Here is a 23215-nt window from a genome sequence, read left to right on the forward strand (position 1 = left end):
CTTGCAAATGGAAGCATCTTCACAATATATACTTTACCAAACCACTTTGAAACTTTAAAGACAATTATTAGGCCACATCTTAGCATCCCCTATTCTATAGAGAGGAGATTCAGCCTGTTGGGAGTATCTTGGAGAAGGTTACAGAGACAGAGTGGAGTGAAACCCTGGAGTGAGGATTTGAATACAAAAATGAGAATTGTCAATTCTCATTGGGTCCCAATGTTGTTTGATCGGAAACTAATGTAGGTCAGGCTTCATTGAGATTGTGGATGAAGTTATCTTGGTGCAAGTTAAGAAATAGGCAGCTGATGGCTGATCTCTTGTTTACACTGAATGGAAGATCGGAGGCCACACAGCAGGAAATCAGAAGAAATGTCTGACCACTCCAATATGTCACTTGCTGGGCTTCTTGGGTTGAGCAGAAACCCAGTGGATCCAAGTTCTCCTCCCCACCCCACAAACACCACAATTATGCCCATAATGCACCATTAAACAGTTTTTGTATCTTGCCCTGCTTTAAACAAAGATTTTGCCAAGTGCTTTTTTCATGAAGACTACCTCTTCAAAAGGAGTCCAAAACCTTCAATTTGTACAGCAGCTTATCACATCTCAGATTTTTTTCACATTGAATTATTTCAAAATATAGTACCGCAAGCCAACAGCCCCCAGAATCAAACACCTTGGGCGGAATTCTCTGAAAATGGGGCTATGTCCCCCAGCCCGCGAGAAAACAGACGCAAATCACTCTGGACTTTCCTGGAGAAAGTCCAGTGTGATTCTTCGTTTTGAAGGAGGCTATCAGGAGCCTGGAGTAGCCCACGCAGCTCCGGCTGCTGATACGGGGCCATGCACTTTTATCCGCGGGTCTGCGCAACATGGCGGATCCACATAGTGGGCAGGCCCCGTAAATATAGGCTGCCCCAGATCGTGCCTGCCGATCGGTGGCCCCTGATCATGAGTCTGGCCGTCCTGGAGGCCCCCGCTGGTGACGGATCCCCCCACCCCCCAGCAGGGCGGCCAAGGACTGGGTCCGCAGCCGCCACTCCGAGCTCCCACCGGGTGGAACCATGAGAGAACCACGCCGGCGGGAACTCGGCCAGCTGCCGGCGGAGAATCGCCACTCGGGCCTCTTTCAATGGTCTCAATGCTCGCGCGCGACTGGCAGCAATTCTCCGGTCCGCAGAGAATCGCGGGAAGGCATTGGACCCGATCGCGGGTCTGCCCCCCCATTCTACGCCCCCACACCGAGTGCGATTTCGGCATGGAGGCACGGAGAATCCCGCCCTTATTTTTCCACCTACAACATTTTACTGATAAACTGTTCAAAGACAATGAAAGAAAAACATTTATTTTATCATCTCTGATATTTCTACAATTTCTCCTGTTCATGCCAAGGTGATGAATCTTAAATTAGTTGAGATCCTGAGACAATACTTGAAGAGACAGTAGCTATTTTGAGCTAGCATGATCCCACAAACTGTATTTTGGGCTTTTAATATAGAGTTATAGAGGTTTACAGCATGTAAACAGGCCCTTCGGCCCAACTTGTCCATGCCGCCCAGTTTCTACCTCTAAGCTAGTCCCAACTGCCCTAAATGCTTTTTAAAAGACAAAATTGTACCCGCCTCTACTACTACTAATAATAATAATAATCGCTTATTATCACAATTAGGCTTCAAGGAAGTTACTGTGAAAAGCCCCAAGTCGCCACATTCTGCCGCCTGTTTGGGGAGGCCGGTGCGGGAATTAAACCCGCGCTGCTGGCCTTGTTCTGCATTACAAGCCAGCTGTTTAGCCCACTGTGCTAAACCAGCCCCTACTGCCTCTGGCAGCATGTACCAGACACTGACCACCCTCTGTGTGAAAGAATTGCCTTTCCGGACCCTTTTGTATCGCTCCCCTCTCACGTTAAACCTGTGCCCTCTAGTTTTAGATTCCCCTACCTTTGGGTAAAGATGTTGACTATCTACCTTATCTACAGCCCTCATTATTTTATAGACCTGTATAAGATCACCCCTAAGCCTCCTATGCTTCAGGGAAAAAGGTCCCAGTCTATCCAACCTCCTTATAACTCAAGCCAACAAGTCCCGGTAGCATCCTAGTAAATCTTTTCTGCACTCTCTCTAGTATAATAATATCCTTTCTATAATAGGGTGACCAGAATTGTACAAAGTATTCCAAGTGTGGCCTTGCTAATGTCTTGTACAACTTCAGCAAGATGTCCCAACTCAAGTATTCAATGTTCTGCCCAATGAAACCAAGCATGCTGAATGCCTTCTTCACCACCCTGTCCACCTGTGACTCCACTTTCAAGGAGCTATGAACCTGTACTCCTCGATCTCTTTATTCTATAACTCTCCCCAACTCCCTACCATTAACTGAATAGGTCCTGCCTCGATTCGATCTACCAAAATGCATCACCTCACATTTATCTAAATTAAACTCCATCTGCCATTCATTGGCCCTCTGGTCCAATTGATCAAGATCCCGTTGCAATCCCAGATAACCTTCTTCACTGTCCACTAAGCCACCAATCTTGGTGTCATCTGCAAACCTACTGACGATGCCTCCTAAATTCTCATCCAAATTATTAATATAAATAACAAATAACAGTGGACCCAGCATTGATACCTGAGGCACACCACTGGTCACAGGCCTCCAGTTTGAAAAACAACCCTGTACAGCCACCCTTTTTTTCTGTTGTCAAGCCAATTTTGTATCCAATTGGCTACCTCACCCTGGATCCCATGAAATTTAACCTTATGCAACAACCTACCATGCCGTACCTTGTGAAAGGCCTTGCTGAAATCCATGAAGACAATGTCGACTGCACTGCCCTCATCTACCTTCTTGGTTACCCCTTCAGCAACTCAATCAAATTCTTGAGACATGATTTTCCACTCACAAAGCCACTCTGGCTGTCCCTAATCAGTCCTTGCCTCTCTAAATGCCTGTAGATCCTGCCTCTCAGAATACTTCCAACAATTTACTCACCACAGAATTTAGGCTCACCAGTCTTTAATTCCCAGGCTTTTTTCTGTGGCCCTTCTTAAACAAAGGCACAACATTTGCTATCCTCCAATCTTCAGGCACCTCACCTGTGGCTGTCAATGATTCAAATGTCTCCGCTAAGAGACCCGCAATTTCCTCCCTTGCCCTCCACAACATCCTGGGATACATTTCATCATGCCCCAGTGATTTATCTATCTTGATGCACTTTAAGACTTCCAGCACCTCCTTCTCTGTAATATGTACACTCCTCAAGCCATCATTATTTATTTCCCCAAGTTCCCTAACATCCAAGCCTTTCTCAACAGTAAATACCGATGAGAAACATGAAGCACTTCCCAGTACTACATAGAACATAGAACATAGAACAGTACAGCACAGAACAGGCCCTTCGGCCCTCGATGTTGTGCCGAGCAATGATCACCCTACTCAAACCCACGTATCCACCCTATACCCGTAACCCAACAAACCCCCCCTCCTTAACCTTACTTTTTTTTTAGGACACCACGGGCAATTTAGCATGGCCAATCCATCTGACCCGCACATCTTTGGACTGTGGGAGGAAACTGGAGCACCCGGAGGAAACCCACGCACACACGGGCAGGACGTGCAGACTCCGCACAAACAGTGACCCAGCCGGGAACCGAACCTGGGACCCTGGAGCTGTGAAGCATTTATGCTAACCACCATGCTACCATGCTGCCCACGGTAGCCTACTTGTGCTGCCTACTTAGATTATGGGCTGAAGACCTGGAGTTGCACATAGAATCCCTACAGTGCAGTAGGAGGCCATTCGGCCCATTGAGTCCGCACCAACCCTCTGAAAGAGCACTCCGCTTAAGACCACTTCCCCGCCCTATCCCAATAGCCCCTTGACCTAACCTACACATCCCTGAACACAAAAGGGGCAATTTAGCATGGCCAACCACCTTATCTGCCATCTTTGGACTGTGGGAGGAAACCAGAAAACCCGGAGGACACATGCAGACCTGGGGAGAAAGTGCAAACTCCATACAGACAGTCACCCAAGGCCAGAATTGAATCCGAGTCTCTGGCGCTGTGAGGCAGCACTGCTCACCACTGTGCCACCACGCCACAAATATGCTACAGATTTACAGTTCAGAGGAGAAGTCTATCAACTGAATCAAACAAATTCCTACATTGACTCCAACTCTTTATTTAATATACATGTTCTCCTTAATATTTGAATCACGTGTAGTAAATTTATGTTTGGTGTTAAAAGTACAATACTGCAATTGTGTTTTTATTTGTGAGGCAGGAACCATCCCTACCTTTCATGCTGGGAATTGAGGTAGGGGTGTGTGAAGTTACAGGGATGCTGCTGGATGTTTGAAGCAATGGCTGATTTCCTAGCATTAGATTTCATACACAGCATTTTGCAACATTACTCTTGCAAAGGTTGCAAAGGAAAGACAAGTGTCTGTTCTGATAGCAGGGAGGTTGTTTTACGCCTTCGCCTCCCCCCCTTCCACACCTCCCCCCCCTCCCCCGCGGTGTTTCATTCTTCCTTGCTTCTCTGATGCTTTTGATCTTTGGTGACTTTTTGCAGCTTTAATCCTTCCCAAACCCCCGTTGATAGCAATTCTATTGTGTTTTTAGTAGTAATTGCCTGTTGTTAGACTCTAAATCACGACTTGGTAAATAAAAAAACAATTTAGAAGGTTATATTATTTTGAAAGTCCTATTTGCCAAGTGAAGGAGTTAGGAATAAAGGAAAAGGTAAATGTTCCAGCACTGATTAAAATGTTATTGATGTTTAGGTTTTCATGATTCCCAAAGAATATTTTGCTTCCAAGGACTAAGTGGCAGCTAGGACTAATATTGCAGTGTGAGTCAGTGACCATATTTAAGCATAGCCTTGCTAATCTGCTTTTGTGAATTGCACATAGATCTTATAATTTTGTATCTTGCCTCTGACCTAGGAGTTATTCCAGAGGGCAATAGATGCATAAATTCATGCAGGACTCTACAAATTAATGCATGTTAATATTTGTTTCAGCAGGAAACACAAACTGAATTAGTTTTAATTAAAGATACTGAATCTCATCACTTATGACTTAGTTTGCACTAAACAAGGGGAGAGGTATTCTCTGATCCTGGGGCTAAGTGTTGACGCCGTCGTAAACTGCGGAGCGTTTTGCGCCGGCGCAACAGGCCTCTAGGATCAGCGATCCTGCGCCGCACAGGGGACCAGCACGGCACTGGAGAGCCTCACGCTGCTCCAGCCACCGATCCGTGCGTCAGAACGGGTGCCGCGGGTCCCCGCATGCGTGCTACAGCCGGCACGAGTTTGCGCATGTGCGCTACGGTCGGCTCGGGTTCGCGCATGCGTAAGGTTGCCTCTCCGCACTGGTCCCGATGCAACATGGCGGAGAGCTACAGGGGCCCGTGCGGTGGAACATGGGCCCCCACCAGGATAAGTCAGGAGGTCCCCCCCGGGTGTGGGATCCCCCCTCCCCCCACCAGGCTGCCTCCCGCAACATGAACGCTGAGGTCCTGCCGGGTAGGACCACACGAGAACAACGCTGGCGGGACTCGGCCTAACTCGGGGGGCACTCGGCCCATCGCGCGCGGAGAATCGCCGGGGGAGAGCACGTAGAGCAGCCCCCGACCGGCGCCGTGCCGACCGCGCCGGCGCCAATGGCAGCAATTCTCTGGTCACTGTTGTGGGGTCGGAAAATCCTGCCGGTGGAGTTAAAACTAGCTCCCAAATCTAAAATTGAAGGTTTGCGCACAAGTTGATGTGGAAAATTTGATGCGGGAAACTATACTTTCAAGGGTAGTTTTCTGGCATAAAATGTAGCATTAGTGGAAAATTAGTTCCTGGTTCCAAAATCTTAGTGGTGTAGCTGTGTAAATATTGGAGGTATGCAGCATTGTCAGAGATGCCACCTTTCAGATTGTCACAACCCCCTGGGCTGGTGTGCGGTCAATTCCAGCCCCACTTGACCCAGAGTGCCACACAAGGAAATTAGATGTTATTTTAAAATATGTGAGGACCTTGGCTTAGTCCAATAAACTGTGATCACCAGGTTTGTAAATTGAACACAAGTAACCTTTTTATTATGTGCGGTATTATCATTAAACTGACAAAAACGTAACTGACAGGTTTTCTCAACCCTTCCCTTTCTAAGTATCCCGGCGATCTACACACACACGCACACACACACACACAGACAGACAACACAGAGGGAAAATGGTGGTTGAAAGTAAATGAAAATATCAATAAAAATAAAAGCATAAAGGATCCTTGATGCATTAGGGTGGCTTCCAGTTATTGTCTTTCTGGAGTTCAAGTTTTTGTTTCGGTACTTCTTCCTTCAAGGATTGAGATGGTTTTCTCTGGCAAGGTTGTCTATTTTCTCGACAGAGTCAAGATCATTTCAGGTTTATAGTAAAGATGTGCTCGGCACTCACTGGTTTTAGAACAATAGAGCAGTTCTTTACTTCAGCAGCGAGAGAAAGAGAGACACTTTCACTTTCAAGGTCTAAATACTTCTGCCAAGTTCCCGCAAAAAGCATCACGCAGGAAGCAATTAGTGGCTGTTGTCGGCAGAACACTGTCCTGTGGCCAACCCACAGGTTGCCAGTCAGCCAGCCAGCCCATTGAACCAACTTCCTCCACAACCAGTTCCTAATATTCACGCAGCGCCAAAAAGTCTGTTTTCTCCTCCCCAAAAATCGAAATCTGGAACACACTGTCCTGACGAGCAGGCTGCTTCAGCTTGAGTTGTCTGCTTAAAGGCATATTCTGATTATGGGTCCATGGACCAAAAATAATAAAATAAAGAAAAGAAATGGGAACAAAGGAAATAACAGGAAGGGGCAGCTCACCAATGGCAGCTGGCTGGATCTTCTGGTCCTGCCAAAGTTAATGGTCATTTGTGTTGCTCGCCAGCCGTGCTGCCGGGGAACTCACGCCAGGGGGTCACCTTCGACGAGACCGGAAGATCCCGCTGGCGGGAAGGGCTGGAAAATTCTGCCTCAGGAATGGAAGCGGGAGTAGGCCTGTCGACCCTGCTCCATCATTCAATACAATCATGGCTAATATTATTAGGCCTCAACTCCACTTCCCGATCCATTCCCCAAATCATTTGATTCATTAAGAGACCAAAAATCTATCAAATATATTCGATGATGGAGCATCCTGGACCCTTTCAGGCAGAGAATTTCAAAGGTTCACAGCCCTTTGAATGAATTAATTTCCCTTGATCTCAGTCCTAAATGATTGGCCCTTATCCTGAAATTGTGCCCCTGTATTTTAGATTCCCTGACCAATGGAACCAATCTCCCAGCATCTACCCTATCAAACCCCTTCAAAATCCAGGAGGTTACAGCAAAATCACCACTCATTCTACTAAACTCCACAGAAAATAGTCCCAATTTGCTCAGCCTTTCATCATAGAACAATCCCCTCATCCCAGGGACCATTCTAGTGAACCTTCGCTGTACCGCCTCCAATGCAGAGATAATTCTCTGAAATTTCGAGACTAAAACAGCACATAGAACTTAATCATATTGCTGTTTGTGGGAGGTTGCTTTGTGCAGCTTACTGTGTGAAAAGTAGCTGCCACATTTCCTACCTTGCAACAGTGACAACCATTCAAAAGCACTTCACTGGCTGTGAAGTGCTTTGAGATAGCTGCTGACTGTGAAAAGCACAATGTGAATACAAGTCTTACTTTACCCTGTTGAGGCGAGATCAAATCGGCTTTGGGTGATGAGGTGTGATCAAAGAGGAGAATCCAGACTAAAACATTATCGGACAAAAGATTGTGATTCAGACTGACCCCATCTCATCCATTGGCTTCTCGCTCAGGCTGAACAATATTGTGTCAAAACCTGCCATCTATTTCAAACTATACATCTCACCACAGAACAGCATTGTTCACCTCCAAACCTATTTCAGACCCTCCATCACTGAAACCCTTATCCACTGCCTTTGTTACCTCAAAGGATCATGGACAGGGAAGGGTTTCACTGCAGGACTCTCCCAAGAGCAATCAAATATTGTTATTGCTCTTACATTGTATTGTGAGTTAGATAATGGTCGGAATTCTGCGGCCGTTGCAATTCATTTTTCCCACTAACAGCACACCAGTGCCCTCGGGTTTCCCGACTGCCTGGGAATGCTGCAATGGGAAATCCCATTGACAAGCGGCGGGAGTCGAGTCGCCAAGAAACATGCGGCTGGGGGAACGGGCGTATCCAGCCCAATGTTTCAGATTCGGCATCATCTGGGCTCCTGTGAGAAAACTTCAATTATCCTACAATCAAGAATACACCCATACTGCCGAATAATTAATTAAACAGTTACATGACCAGAGATGGTAACATACAACACATACTTGTGTAATGGCTATTTTGATCAAACACGCGTCACCATATATTTTCTCTAGGCTTTATAGAAGGCAGTTTTCACAGTGCAACCCAACAATTTATCATTATTCCTTGTTCCACAGGCAACTCTGCAATATTCCTGACACAAAACGCAGTTGTTTCAAGTTTGTTCTGTGTATTCTGGCTCCAAGCAGCTGAGATTTGTTTCAGCATGCTGATATCCATGACAGAGAAAGTTCTCAATGGCCTAAAATCTGTGTCTGTCCTTTGGGTAGTTTATAATTGAAATAATCTACAATGTGTGTCTTATAAACATTGATTGAAAACAAAGGAAGTTTATTTTATTAATGGCCCCAAGTGCTCCAAGAGGCCACTCGATCATACAGTCTCAGCTGACCCGTGGTGATATTAATTTCCAGGTTACCACCTCTGTTTAAATAGCAAAGAGGAATTTGATATGAGCCTGTAGTTATATAGCAACATCGCTTACAATGTTTTATTCACTTAAAGAGGATGAAGAAAGTTAAATAAAAACAAAAAGCTTTTAGTGTAACACTTTCTTAATAGCACAATAATTATATTCTCACCACTCACTGCTTTAACATTTTCCTAAAAGGATCTATTTTATTGTGACTTTTGAAATCCCTGTCAAGTCACTCAAGTGACATTTGTTACATGGTGTAAAATTTACATTCCCAACTATTGCTGTATTGCTGAGGATAGCTCAAGAATGTCTAGAAGGCTATTAAAGTTGGACCTTGTCTGGTTTCCAGTAGGAGATGCTCCAGACCCTCCCTATAATTTGTGAAACACCAGAGTGGTCTTGGAGGGGGAGACCATGGGTGGAATTTTACACCAGTGATATTTTACGTTCCCACCAAAGACTTTTCAATAGTTGCCCCCATTTTACAGCCTAATGCCCGTCGCCATAAAACTCTGCCTCATATTCTAGGATTCCCATAACGATGATGAGATTGGATTTTGTTTAAAATGGCGCAGCAATTGCTGAGAGTTTAATTTTCTTCTGTAAAAAGAAAGGTTATTTTAAGCACCACAAACTCCCCTTGTACTTTTATTTCCATTCCGTCGATTGGCCAGTTTAAAGCTTAGTTCAAATACGACTAATACACATATGCCTTGTTGGCTTTGTAACACCAGAAGACGCAGCATTATCTGTTGTTCATTGGATTTGTCCCCAATGATTAGCTCAATGCCAGTCCTTAGTTACCTGATGGTTAATGATTATCACAAAATTGTACCAGTGCTGACAAATCACCATCTGCATGAGTAATTAATGGGAAGTCTATATCATTTTCCATTTGATAGCAAGTCAATGTAAAATCATTGTTAAAAAAAGTCCTCATACAATCTGAATATAATCACCTACCTTATTCTGCTTTTTAGCTAAATTGTTGAGTATAGTCTTTAGACTGTAATCCCAAAATTGTCAGCAAGAAATTTGTCTCCCTCACACATTATCTTCTTCGGTGCCACTAAGCACCCGACCAAGACTCGCTCATGAATGGCAGGTGTATGAGTTGTAGCTGTTAAAGCTTAGCCTACAGTCTGTGCACTTAAGAAGGTTTATGAAGCATCTGCTAAAGGAATCAGGAGAGCTATTTATCTGTCTAAGTACAGTGAACAGTTCTAAGGTTAAAGTGCATCAGGGTAAGAAGTTCACAAATACAATACCAGACATATTTTCAAAGGGCGATGAAGGTGATTGTAGATTTGTTTTAAATATATGGCATATATGCATCAATATCGGCAAATCCTATTGTTTTCAAACAAGTAATATTAATAACGTTCTGGATCAAGCTTCCTGCATTCCTGGAAAAAATCACGAGGAATGCATTAGCTTTCAAATCTTGTTCATGTTACCTCTTGAGTACTCACTATCATAAAGTCGAATTCCAACCCTCAAATATATACATACACAAGCCATTATTTTAAAATATAAGATTAATTCGTCATATTCTGAATAAAAGAGCAAAGGCTGGCATTTAGAGATATGATTAAAATATTTTTCAGCTTTTGTTTTGACATATTCTCCATGTTTAGCCACAATGCAAACAGATTTTGTGTTCCTGCTTAAAATAATTCTAATTTAAAATAATGTTTCGGTTATATTTTCTAAACTTTGTGTGTGGTCAGGAGTTTAGAGTCCTCAACTCATTGATGTCAAATAATATGGGCATCAATTGTAAAGTCATTGAAAAGACACATGGACCAAGATTGTCCTCAGCAATAATCCTGCTCTGTACGGTAGGTTCCACAGAATTACAGCGGAAACTCCATTTTGCACATTCAGCCAGCTTTCTGTCACACTTTCAATGAGGTAATGATGATGGGCCAGGGACGTTTCTGAGTGTTATGGGCCAGTGTTTAGAGAATTCAAAAGTGTTTCATGGCGTTCACCTGACCCATAACTTTTAATAGATTGTGGTATGGGGAGCACACGGCTCACTCTACAGGTATGGTACAGCAGAAAATGGACCAGTGGATTTTAAAACAAAACAATGTTTATTCGATGAACTCAAGTTAACCTTTTTAAAACACACAGTGAATATCTTAGCAACCAGTAAATCAAATACACCCCCCAAAGACTACAACACTAAATAACTTGTATGTTGTCCTTTTACACCCAAAAGACTTAACAAACCTTCAAACAGGAGCACATTAGGTTTACATTCAATACTGAGACCTTTTACAATTCTGAGTTCAGCAAAAGATCCGTAGATAGTCTTTGGATGGCAGAGATCAACAGCAGAGCACTGAAAAACACAGACACACCCAAGCTTTTTCTCAAACTGAAACTAAAAAGCAGAAGTAGAGCTCAGCTCCACCCACACTCTGACATCACTCCAGTAACATGAGCAGCTACATTTCTTAAAGGTTACTCTCACATGACACTGAGGCAGATCCCGCCATCAGCTCAATGGGAATAACTTTGATTTTGGGGAGCAGTGTAAAATGGACAATATTAATTCAACCACCCATTATACTTTTCTCCCACTTGCTCATGGAAATTGGAAGAGATCTATGATAGAAAGCTGAATCGACAGGCAAAATTCTCCGCCTCAATATGACGCAAACCGCGATCAGGTGGAGAATTGGGCATCTGTCGGGCGCCATGCTGCGGTCCCTTGCTGGTGACAATAACGAGGTTTGCACCCCACACCAGCAGCAGCATGCAAAATCGTCAATTTCACGCCTTTAAATGTAATTAGCGGGTTGGACACAGTCTGCTCCGCCCTTCTGCGATGCTCCATTCCTCTCAGGCAGACATCTCGCGGGCGTGAATTACTGCAAGTGGACTGGGGGCCATGACTGTGGAGGGGGAGCGGGAGGCTACAAAAACACCGAAAAACCCATTGAAAACTATCGGGCTCGCTGGGGGTTGGCTTCGCGGGCCGAGGTCAGTAGCAGGTTGTGACTTGCTGCCAAGTCCGTGGACTTGGGGTGTTGCCATCAGGGTGGCCAGGCTCAGACTACCCCATTGCTGCAGTCTGTCTTTAAAACACACCCTTTTAATACTCCTTACAGGCTGCTCACACTGCTGCACACCCTGAAGCCCCGGCCCCTGCTCCCAGTGGTCATGAGCGTCACTGCACTCCAGGGCTCGAGCGGGGACCTGTGTGATATTTCCCAAGCTACAGCCCGCAAATGGATCCATGAGGTCATGGATGCCCTGTATGCCCGCGCATCTGGCTTTATCAAATTGGAGCTGGACCAAGCCCACCAAGATACCTGGATTCACCACCAGTACCAGGATGCCCCCAGTCCAGGGAGTAATTGATAGCATGCATGTCACCTTGTGCACACCGGGGCTTCAAGTAGTGCCCTTCATCAACAGGAGGGGGTTCCACTCACTGCACGTTCAACTCATGTGCGACTACCAGCTCCGGATCATGCATCTGTGTGCAAGCTTCCAAGGGAGTGTGCATGACAGCTACATCCTGGGACACTCAGATATTCCCTGCATCTTCTTGGGCCATCCCAGGATCTTGGGGGATAAGGTCCGGATTGATGCTGGGAGACCCAATGCAATGAGGCTCATGTTGCTAACCGTGCTGTCATTGGACTGCTCAAAATACTCAATGCCTGGGTCTCTCTGGTGGAGCATCCCTCCCTCCCCCCAGAGGGTCTCCTGCTTTGTGGTGGTCCACTGCCCTTCATATCCTGGCACAGCAATGGGGCGAAATCCTGGATGAGGAGGAGGAACATGTGTCCTTGTCTGAGGAGGAGGAGGCAGACCAGGAGGGGATGGAGGATGAACCCGGGGAGGAGCAAGGAGAAGCCCGAGGATGGAAGATAGGTGGCGGGAAGAGTCCAGCATGCCAGGAGGACCAGAGAGGCCCTCATCCTCATCCGATTCTCAAAGGACGAGGCTTCGTTCATCTGCTCCACCCCTCCCCCAATTCTGTCCTCTCCCATTCCTCTCCTACCTCCCCCCGTAACCCTCCTTCCTCCACCCCTATTCCCTGACCCTCCCAGCATTCCTCCATTCCGTGAAACCAATCCCCCTCCAACCCCGCCCCGACTACCCTGTTCCACCTTCCCAGGGTCTGTGTATCATCAATCCAGGGTGATGGACCTCTGTTAGCTCTGTTAAGGGGTCAATATACAAGGCAGGAGAGTGATGGTATCTCGCTGTGAGGTACACTCTGGTGTTCCTCAGTTTATGCCAAAGTCTGACTGCTGTCTTTCTGCTGCCAGCGCACTCACACTCATCACCTGAAAGAGGCCTGCATCAGGGTGTTTGACCTTGGCCACTATGCTTGGAGGAGGCAGGGGGTGGGGAGGTCAACAGTAGTTGGGGGTGCAGGCAGGCTTGCTGTGGAGTCTTCACATGTATCAGGTGTAACATGTTTTAATTGTGAACATTTGACATTTCAACTCGCCCTCGCTACAGCTAGTGATCACTCACCGCCCACCCCCGCATTGTCCAGTGAGCCTCACTCTTCTTGATCTCCTGTTACATTTCGGTATGCCCCCAGGATGCACACCAGAGTTGGAGGCAGCCTACTGCTTTTCATACCCTGTGGCCTTTGATGCCCTTGTGGATGTCCTCTGCAGGGCCTGCAGCTGGTGGGCCCCACCTGACTTACCGCTGTCACTGGCTTCGCTGTGCTACCCTGTTCCGCCCGCTGCTCTTGATATGTGCGGTGTCAGAAAGGGGGATTCAGAAGAACTGGAGACCGCCGTTGTCTCCTTGGTGGCAGCCCCGGATTAGCCTCCAGTGTTTCCTCCTCCCTGATGATGCCCATCCGGCTCGCGGGGTTCCCATGGGATGGAGGGACAGCTGGAGTGATCCCCAGAGGCCTCTGTGTCATCCGGCTCTTCCAATCCCGGAGGCTCCCCATTGTCTGGGCCATGCTGTTGATGCCCTCAGCGATGCCCCTCGGTGACTGGGCCACACTCTCCAGTGCCTCGGCAATGTCTACCTGCGTCTGGAACACATCCCCAGAAACTGGGACGTGCTCTGGAGTGCCGCAACAATGTCTATCTGCATATGGCACATGTCCATTATGTGATGGTATGTATAAGCAATCATGTAAATATTGATGTAAATGGCCTCCAACCAGCAGGTGGCAGTGTAAATCCACCACACGATTCTGTACCTCGAGGAGTCTAGAGATAGTCGTATAAGTGGATGGTCATACTTGCAGTAGCTAAGGGCAGCACGGTGGCCTAGTGGTTAGCACAGCTGCCTCACGGCGCTGAGGTCCCAGGTTCGAATCCCGGCTCTGGGTCACTGTCTGTGTGGAGTTTGCACATTCTCCCCGTGTCTGCGTGGGTTTTGCCCCCACAACCCAAAACAATGTGCAGAGTAGGTGGATTGGCTACGCTAAATTGTCCCTTAATTGGAAAAAATAATTGGGTAATCTAAATTTAAAAAAAAAATACTTGCAGTAGCTCTTGGATAACTTATCATAATTGATAGTTTGTTACATATTTCTTATAGTTATCTGAACCACGCATTTATTTTATAATAAAACATTTTAACTAGTGTTGCTCGTTGTGTTCTCTCTTTAATTGCCTCTGTTTATGGCGGTTAATATGATCACCTGCCTTAATTCTAATTACGTTTGCTCAAGAGCCGCCAGGTATCTTTCGTTACCGCCACAAGGTTCAAAACCGAATAATGATCAAAGACTCGATACACCAGTTAGTAAGTTTGAAATCAATGCTCATTTATTGACACGCACAGTCAATTATACTCATGCACAAACTCTACCAACTAAACTATCACCACTACTAAAGCCTATACTTAGCTTCGGGCGCCCACTCAGTCAGAGGAACAATGGCCGTTGTCCGGTTCTGAGGCTGTTGGGGTCGAACTTGTACAGAATAGTAGCTAGGAGCGTCTGTCTCGTAGCGTGCGTTGACTTTGGACTTACTTGTTCTGGTGCAGCTGCTAGGCAGGCCTCTCATCGCTGAGAGCCAAGGCCAAGAAGAACGATTCTCTCTTGGGGGCTTCTTCTTATACCCGAAGGGGCTTCACGCGTTTTGGGCGGGCCTTGAACTTGGTCCCAATTAATTGGACCATATCCTGATCATCGGTATCGATTTCCTCCAATAAAGGGGTGGCTGCCCTGATTGCTGGGCGGGCCCTAGGTGGCCGTTGGCCTGCTTTGTTCTAGTCTCCTCTGGCGCCGGAGTGTCTGCTTTGGTATCGTTGACCTAAATGTTTCTCTTTTGTCCCCGGAGATGGCTCATTAGTGTGCTAATGGTTTTGCAGTATCGGTCTTGTCTGGGAGCTGCAAACTCCAATCAACAGACAAACCTTGCACCTGCTTGCTTTCTCAGCATTGTCCATTTTTCCCTTCATTCTCTGCAAGTGTCCATTTTGAAATCGGGACGTGGCCACCCCAGCCCAGGTGGCTACACTAGTCAAGAGATAGACATTCTATTGTGCATAATTCCTACCTGGCCAAGCGCCAGAACTTAAGACCTCAGTGTTTGGCACATGATGTTGAGACCCTCAATCATGGTCGTCACAGACTGAACCATGCTTTGGACTCAAAACACTGACCTCGTGCTGCGGGTTTTACACTGTGGTTTCCACCCTGGCAGTGTTATCCTCAGTGCCACGCATTGTCAGCATTATCTCGTGGCCCATAGCCTTTGGATTCCTCCAATCAGCTATAGGGTCACTGGAATGTCGCTGACATCCCTTCCTGAATCTCACAGCCATGTCCTAGCATCTGCACCAGCTCTGGGATAACCTTGTCCAGAGACTCGGCTTCTGACTGGGACTCAGCTGTGTCCTAGGATCCAGCAGACCTCCGACTGCTGACTCCCTTGGATGTTCCTGCCTTCACCTGAAGTGCATCAGCAACTGTGCGGTGCTCACCAGATTGTGCCCCAGAAGTTGTCCACTCATGTTGCCCACCGAGGTGTGTGTCTCAGCGCTGGTGGAAGGTGGGGATGACAACTGTGATGCCTCAATTATGTTTATTTGCTGTAACCTGTTTTGATAAATATTTGCAATAAAATACATTTTTAAAAAACTGTGATGCCTCAATGGTTTTCTACTTGGAGCGTTCCTCCAAGGTGGTCTTTTGGGTGGCTGGGAGAGACGACGACTCCATGGCCCGGCCCCATCAGATGGACATCCTGCGAGACAATGGACATGTGGCCAGTGAGAGAGAAGGAACATTTTGTCTGTCATGAACAACTCACTTGAGACAGGTCATCTGGGTGAAGGGGCAGTAGATCCTCACCTCTCTGGCGAAGGCCAACCTTGCTATTGGTGACCGCTCTCTCCTTGGACAATCCCATGATTTCCAGTGCCCATTCCTCAGAGGGGATGAGGACACAGATCTCTGGGACTCCGTTCCCACCTTGGCCCTTTCCCGCTTATTATGGACTATCTTCTCCTGCGGGGACCAAGGGAGAGAGTGCATTGTGAGCCGCTCACTTGAGCCGGAGAATTTGGCGGGGTCAGAGAATCCCGCCCTTGATCTTGACAGTTACAGCACTCAGGGAATGAAAACACGTTTCCTTTGAAACACTTATGTCTTCAGTTAGTCGTGGGGTAGGAAAGGACAACAAAGGACAGTACAGCACAGAAACAGGCCCTGCGGCCATTCATGCCTGCGATGATCATGATGCCTGTCGAAACTAAAACCTGCTGCAGTTCCAGGTGTTGCCATTTTTACCAACTGTAAATATGGCAGTCAGTGAGGTTGCCCTCCTTTCTTTGGATACCTATATTGTATTGCTCAGAGTCGCCAGATATAAAATGATACCACCACAAGGTTCAACCGGCTATCGATCAAAGAGCCAAACACCAGTTAGTTAGTTCAAGGTCAAGGGTACTTTATTTACACATACAATTAATCATGCAACATAAACACTACTAGTTAAACTACACCTATCGACTATGACAACCTGTACTTAGCTTCAGGCACCCGGCTTAGGTCAGAGGAACAATGGCCGTTGTTCGGATCTGTATCTATCGGGTCTGTAGAAGTAACTGCTGCTAAGCTAGGCTCATCCGCCTGGTAGTGGCCGTTGAACTTGACCTTGCTTCTGGTGGTGCTGCACTTGGAAGTAGACGTTGCCGGAGCGCCAGGTCCAAGAGAGGCCGAACACTTGGTGGTCTCTCTTTACCCTTGGGGGTTTTCGCACTCTTTTGGGCGGTCCTTCAGTTTGGACCCCACTAATTGGGTGATTCCTGATCACTGTGTTCGATTCGAACCAATAAATGGGCGGGTGCCTTGATGGCTGGGCGTGTCCTAAGCGGTCATTGACCCTGTTGTTTACGCTTCCCTAGTACAGGGAGTGGCGCCGGAATGTCTGGGACTGTATCGGTTGCTCAAGCATCAGTCCTTCGTCTGGCGGAGATGGGCCATCAAATGCTAATCGGTTGGGGGTTTTGATACCGTCTGGATTCCTCACTTGCAAATATACATTCAGGCTCTGAGCCTGCCTGAATCTAGCATTGTCCATTTTTCCCGCTATGCTTTGCGACCTTCTCTGTTCCTGGTTGTAATTGGCCATCCCAGATGGCTACACAGGGTCTGTATCCCTCTATTCCATTCCTTTTCATGTATTTGTCAAGATGCCTCATAAACTTTGCTGTCGTATCTGCTTCCACCACCTCACCCGTCAGCAAGTTCCAGGCACTCACCATCCAAGTGTGGCCAAACTAAGGTTCTGTACAGCTGCAGCATGTCTTGACAATTTTTTATATTCAATGCCCCGACCGATGTAGGCAAGCATGCCGTATGCCTACTTGACTACCTTATCCACCTGCGTTGCCACTTTCAATGATCTATGGACCTGTACGTCCAGATCTCTCTGCCTGTCAATATCCCAAGGATTCTGCCATTCAACCGATCTATATCCTGCTTGTATCCTGACAATTCTCATCACTATCCTCTACCAAGCTTTGTGTTGTCCTCAAAATTACTAATCAGACCAGTTACATTTTCTTCCAATCATTTATATATACTACAAACAGCAAAGGTCCGAGCACTGACCCCTGTGGAACATTACTAGTCACAGACCTCCATTCAGAAAAGCACCCTTCCACTGCTACCCTCTATCATGTATGACCCAGCCAGCTCTGTATCCATCTTGCTGGCTCACCTCTGATCCCGTGTGACCTCACCTTTTGTACCAGTCTGCCATGAGGGACCGTGCCAAAAGCCTTACTGAAGTCCATGTAGACAACATCCACTGCCCTTCCTTCATCAATTATCTTCGTCACTTCCTCAAAAAACCCGATCAAGTCTGTGAGACGCGACCACCAAACCATGTTGCCGACCGCTAATAAGTTCATTTGTTTCCAAATGGAAGTAAATCCTGTCCCGAAGAATCCTCTACAATAATTCCCTACCACTGATGTATGGCTTACCAGCCTGTCATTTCCTGGATTATCCTTGCTACCCTTCTTAAAAGAGGAACAACATTAGCTATTCTCCAGTCCTCTGGGATCTCACCTGTAGCTAATGAGGATACAAATATTTCTGTCAAGGCCCATGAAATTTCTTCCCTTGCCTCCCTCAATGTTCTGGGGAAGATCCTATCAGGCCCTGGGGTCTTATCTACCTTAATGTTACATGACCCAGAATATCTGCACACCCTTCCTAGACTCATCAGCCACCAAGTCCTTCTCTTTGGTGAATGTTGATGCAAAGTACTCACCCATTTCCTCTTGCTCCATACATAAATTCCGTCCTCTGTCGTTGAGAGGGCCAACCCTTTCCCTGGCTACCCTCTTGCTCTTTATACTTGTATAAAAAGCCTTGGGATTCTCTTTAACCCTGTTTGCCAATGACTTTCAATGACCTCTTTTAGCCCTCCTGATTCCTTGCTTAAGTTCCTTCCTACTTTCTTTATATTCTTCCAGGGCTTCGTTTGCTCCCAGCCCTCAAGTGGAACCATCCTTATCTTACCATCTTTATCTTGTCGGTAACAGGTTAGAGGCTCAGGTCGAGGATTTAACACATTTGATCAAACACGTCAATTGGGAATGGGAGGTCAATCAGTTGTCAATATTGTTTTAGAAAATCAGGTAATTTTACCATGATATGCACTTAAGACATGGCTACATTCAACGCAAAAGCATTTGCAGAACAGAAAGGGTTGTCTTGGGCTACTTTAAATCCATTAACGTTTGTGGAACGAGAAACTGCAGCTAACCAGGTGGGAATAACTTTCAAGCCAGAAGCAACAAAACAGAAGATCCTTAAAATTTTAGCTTGTCGATTTGACATTGAGCCAGAAGCAGAAGAAAGAGGCATGGAACCAGATTGACAAAGCTGCTTCACTAGTATTCAAACAGGCAGAGTCATTGCCGTGTGCGAAATGGCTAAGGAAGCTCCACTGGAGAAAGCCCAACCAATAATTCAGACAAATGATCCAGATTTCTGGCTGGCCAAAACCTTTTTTGGGGGATCTAAATGAGAAGGAGGTGTCCAGCAGATCTTTCTTTATTGAGGTTCAATGGGCAGAACCTGACCTAAAAAGAATAGCCAGATCACTTTGTTCTCGGGCAGAAGCAGAAGAGGTCATCAAAAGCTATTGCTTTAAAAATGGGGTAGCGAGGAAGTGGAGACCTCCTCGGTGACCTGCAGAAGAGGAGTGGACAGTGGTCCATGAAGTTGGAGTTCCTCCCAGCTATCAAAGGGAAAGATTGAGGATTGACCATGAAATGCCAATGGCTGGGTAAGTGGGTATCCTAAAAACCCAGGCTGGGTAAGCCACCATTTTTATTAGCCTCATCTCCAAAAAGATGCAGTTGAATTTTGAGGGACCTACCATACTTGTCAGGCTGTTGTGAAAGCACAACCTGGAATCAAGCCTGCCCCACTAATATCGAGACCTGCTTTTAAAGAACCCTTTAGCAGAGTTCTGATAGATTGTATGGAACTTTTTCCCAGAACTAGGATGGGCTTGCAAAACCTTGCAAATATCATGGACAAGGCTGCCCTATCCCCAGATGCCATATCCCTATGAAAAATCACAGCAAACGCCTTGGTTAAGGAGCTGATCCAGTTTTTCACCTGCTATGAGCTGCCGAAAGAGATCCATATGGATCAAGGATCAAATTTCCTGTGTATTCCAGGAGGTTTATCGTAGCAGCGAACAGGTAAAATCCTAGAAATACCACCCCACAGTCATAGGGGTCTCTGGGACAGAATCACTGAACCTGAAAACCATGATCAGAGACTATTCCTGTGGTAGCCATGGAGTGAGTGGTCACACATTTGGTGGCTCCCGTTATATAGTGGGCACCAGATATAGTGGGTGTTTGCTGGTACAAAGTACATGAACGGTGAGGTGGTGCCGGTTCATGGCTTGTCAGACAAGGAGTGTAATGGGCAAGGGCAGCAGTCTGGCCAGGAGGAATTTTGAAATGTGTCAGAGGGAAAGATGGCGGATGGCCCTGGGGTGTTGTTGTCTGCCCAGTGGTCTGCCGAGCAAATGGTGGATTTTTTTGAATGGCAGGTTCCATCAGCAGAGGCACGAGGCCTCGGAGGATCTGGCTACGGTGGCAGAGTTGATCAAGGTGGCTAGTGAGAGAGTGGAGCAGTGGCTGGAGGTGCAGAGTTCGACCCTCCAGAAGGTGGAGGAGTCAGTGGTGGATCATGAGGACCGGTTGGCCTTATTGGAGGCAAAGATGGTGCTTGGGGCAGAGGGACAGAAGCGGTTGAGGGAGAAGGTGGAGGTCCTGGAGATTCACTCCAGGAGGCAGAATCTCCAGATTGTGCAGCTGCCTGAGGGGATTGACAGAATGCAGGCCACAAAGTAGAGGTGAAGATGATTGAGAAGCTGATGGGGGAGTGAGGCTTTGTCCACCTCCCCAGTGGATGGCGGGCCTAGGGTATTGAAGAGGAAGCTGAAGGCGGGGGAGCAGCCGAGGGCGATGGTGGTGTGGTTAATTGTTTTCTGGACAAAGAGAAGATTCTGCGACGGGCGAGGGAGACGGGTGAATGTACTTGGGAAGGAAACGTGGTGTGTATTTACCAGGACTTGCGTATGGAGTTGGCCAATAATAATAATAAAAATCTTTTATTGTCACAAGTGTGAAGTTACTGTGAAAAGCCCTCCCAATCGCCACATTCCGGCGCCTGTTTGGGTAAGCTGGTACGGAAATTGAATCCATGCTGCTGGCTTTCTTCTGCATTACAAACCAGCTGTCCAGCCCACTGAGCTTTCAACAGGCTACAAGAAAGGAGTGAAGTTTGGAGTGCTGTATCCTGCTCATCTCTGGGTCATGCACCAGAATCATGAATTTTATTTTGATACGCCAGAGGAGGCGAGTAATTTTATGAGAGACCATGGACTGTGAAACTTGTGAGGACTCTGAACTTTGGAGATGCTAGTATGGGGAAAGCGGGTGTGTATGCCGGGCAGATTGTTGTACTTACTATGTGGGGATGTGGATTGGGTAAGTGTGTTCAAATGTTTTTTGTGGAATTGCGGGTGAGCATTGTTTATGGGATGACTGTTAATTCTCTTTTGGTCTTTTTGTTTTGTTGTATTTGGAATGAATGGGTGATGTTTGCGTTTGTATGTTGAAGGAGATGCTGTTTGGGGGACTGATATTGTATTTGTTATTGTTAGTTATCTTTCGTTGTGTATTTTATGAAAATGTGGAAAATGAGGAGAATAAAATAAAGATTTTAAAAAATGAATTGTGGGTGAGTAGTGGTAGGGGAAGGCTGGGTAGACGGTTTCCTCAAGTGGGGGCAGGTTAGTGAACAGGAATGCTATGGGGGGACGATCCATGGAGGGGGGGTGGCATGTTTTTTTTTGTTTCATTGTTTATGGGGAGAGGGAGTTAGGAGAGGCGGCGATGCAGATGTGGGTGGAGTTGGTGTGGCGCAGTTGGTTAAGGAGAGATGGCGGACATCTTGGGGAGGCCCAGAGGTGAGCAAGGCATGGACCTGGGGGAGTTGGGTAAAGAAAGGTTATGGCTGATCGGGGAGAGGGGAGCGAGAAACCCTCACCCAACCCAGTTGATCACGTGGAACTTTTGGGGGTGGAATGGGCCGGTTAAGAGGTTAATGTTTTTGCTAATTTAAGGGGTTTGAATGCTGACGTGGTGTTCCTTCAGGAGACGCATTTGAAGGTGGGGGGCCAGATGAGGTTGAGAAAAGATTGGGTGGTGCAGCTATTCCATTCGGGGTTAGCAATGTTGTTTCACAGCGTCAGGGACCCGGGTTCAATTCCCGGCTTGGGTCACTGTCAGTGCGGAGTCTGCACGTTCTCTCCGTGTCTGCGTGGGTTTCCTCCGGGTGCTCCGGTTTCCTCCCACAAGTCCCGAAAGATGTGCTGTTAGTAAATTGGACATTCTGGATTCTCCCTCTGTGTACCCGAACAGGTGCCGGAATGTGGCGACTAGGGGATTTTCACAGTAACTTCGTTGCAGTGTTAATGGAAGCCTACTTATGACAATAAAGATTATTATTATGGGGCACTCTGCATGGCATTAACAATTCACATGTGACAGGTCATCTGGTTGGGGGCCGGTGGACCTTCACCTCTGCTCTGTACGCCGACCGCTATGTTGGTGATAGATATGTACTCGGCCACCCCCGCGACCTCCAGTGCCTATTCCTGGTAGGAGATGAGATCCCTGATGTCTGGTGCCCAGCCAATTACTGTGGAGACACAGAAGGGACATTTTATCCGCAAGTGTCATTCACCGCAGGTGCGAGGGGGTGGGGGGGGGGGCTGTTTCAGCGGGCCGGGGAGATGGGTGGTATGGCGGAGGGGGTTGGTAAATATGGGAGATGAAATGAGGAGTGTGGGAGGGACAATGGGGGGGAGGAAGGGGAGTATAGTGGGGAAATCCAGATTATGAGAAGTAGTGGGGAGTATTTGGGGGGGTCGCCATGGGTGGGTCAGGGAATAGAATGGTGCCTGGGTGGGGGGTGGGGAGGGGGAGGGAAGGCAGGCGCATTCCCATCTGGGGTGGGGGTCCAAGGGTACGGTGTCAACCACCCGTGCGGCCCTGTGTCGAGGTTGATCATCTTCTTACACCACTGGATGCCAGTTCTCCTGGTCACGTTCCCCGAGCTGACGTCCACTGGCACTTCCTCCCAGGCAGCACTGACTGTCCTGTGGCTGACCCTCTGAGACCCTCGGGAGAACAGGTCATCCCATCTGGCCTCGACGACATCAAGTAGTCTGCCCAGGTTGGCATACCCGAATCGTGGGGCTGGTCTTCTCGGGGGCATGGCTGTGAGCTGAGTGGGGTTGGCTATGCAGGAGCAGTTGAATTGCTGCTCTCCCTTGTTAACAGGTGGCTTGCAAGCACGGTCCCGGCGAATCAGCCAGCGGTGGAACCATCATTTGCGGCGTGAAGCCTGTGGGTCCT

The sequence above is a fragment of the Scyliorhinus canicula genome, chromosome 3 (genome assembly GCF_902713615.1).
Source record: "Scyliorhinus canicula chromosome 3, sScyCan1.1, whole genome shotgun sequence".
NCBI lineage: Eukaryota > Metazoa > Chordata > Chondrichthyes > Carcharhiniformes > Scyliorhinidae > Scyliorhinus > Scyliorhinus canicula.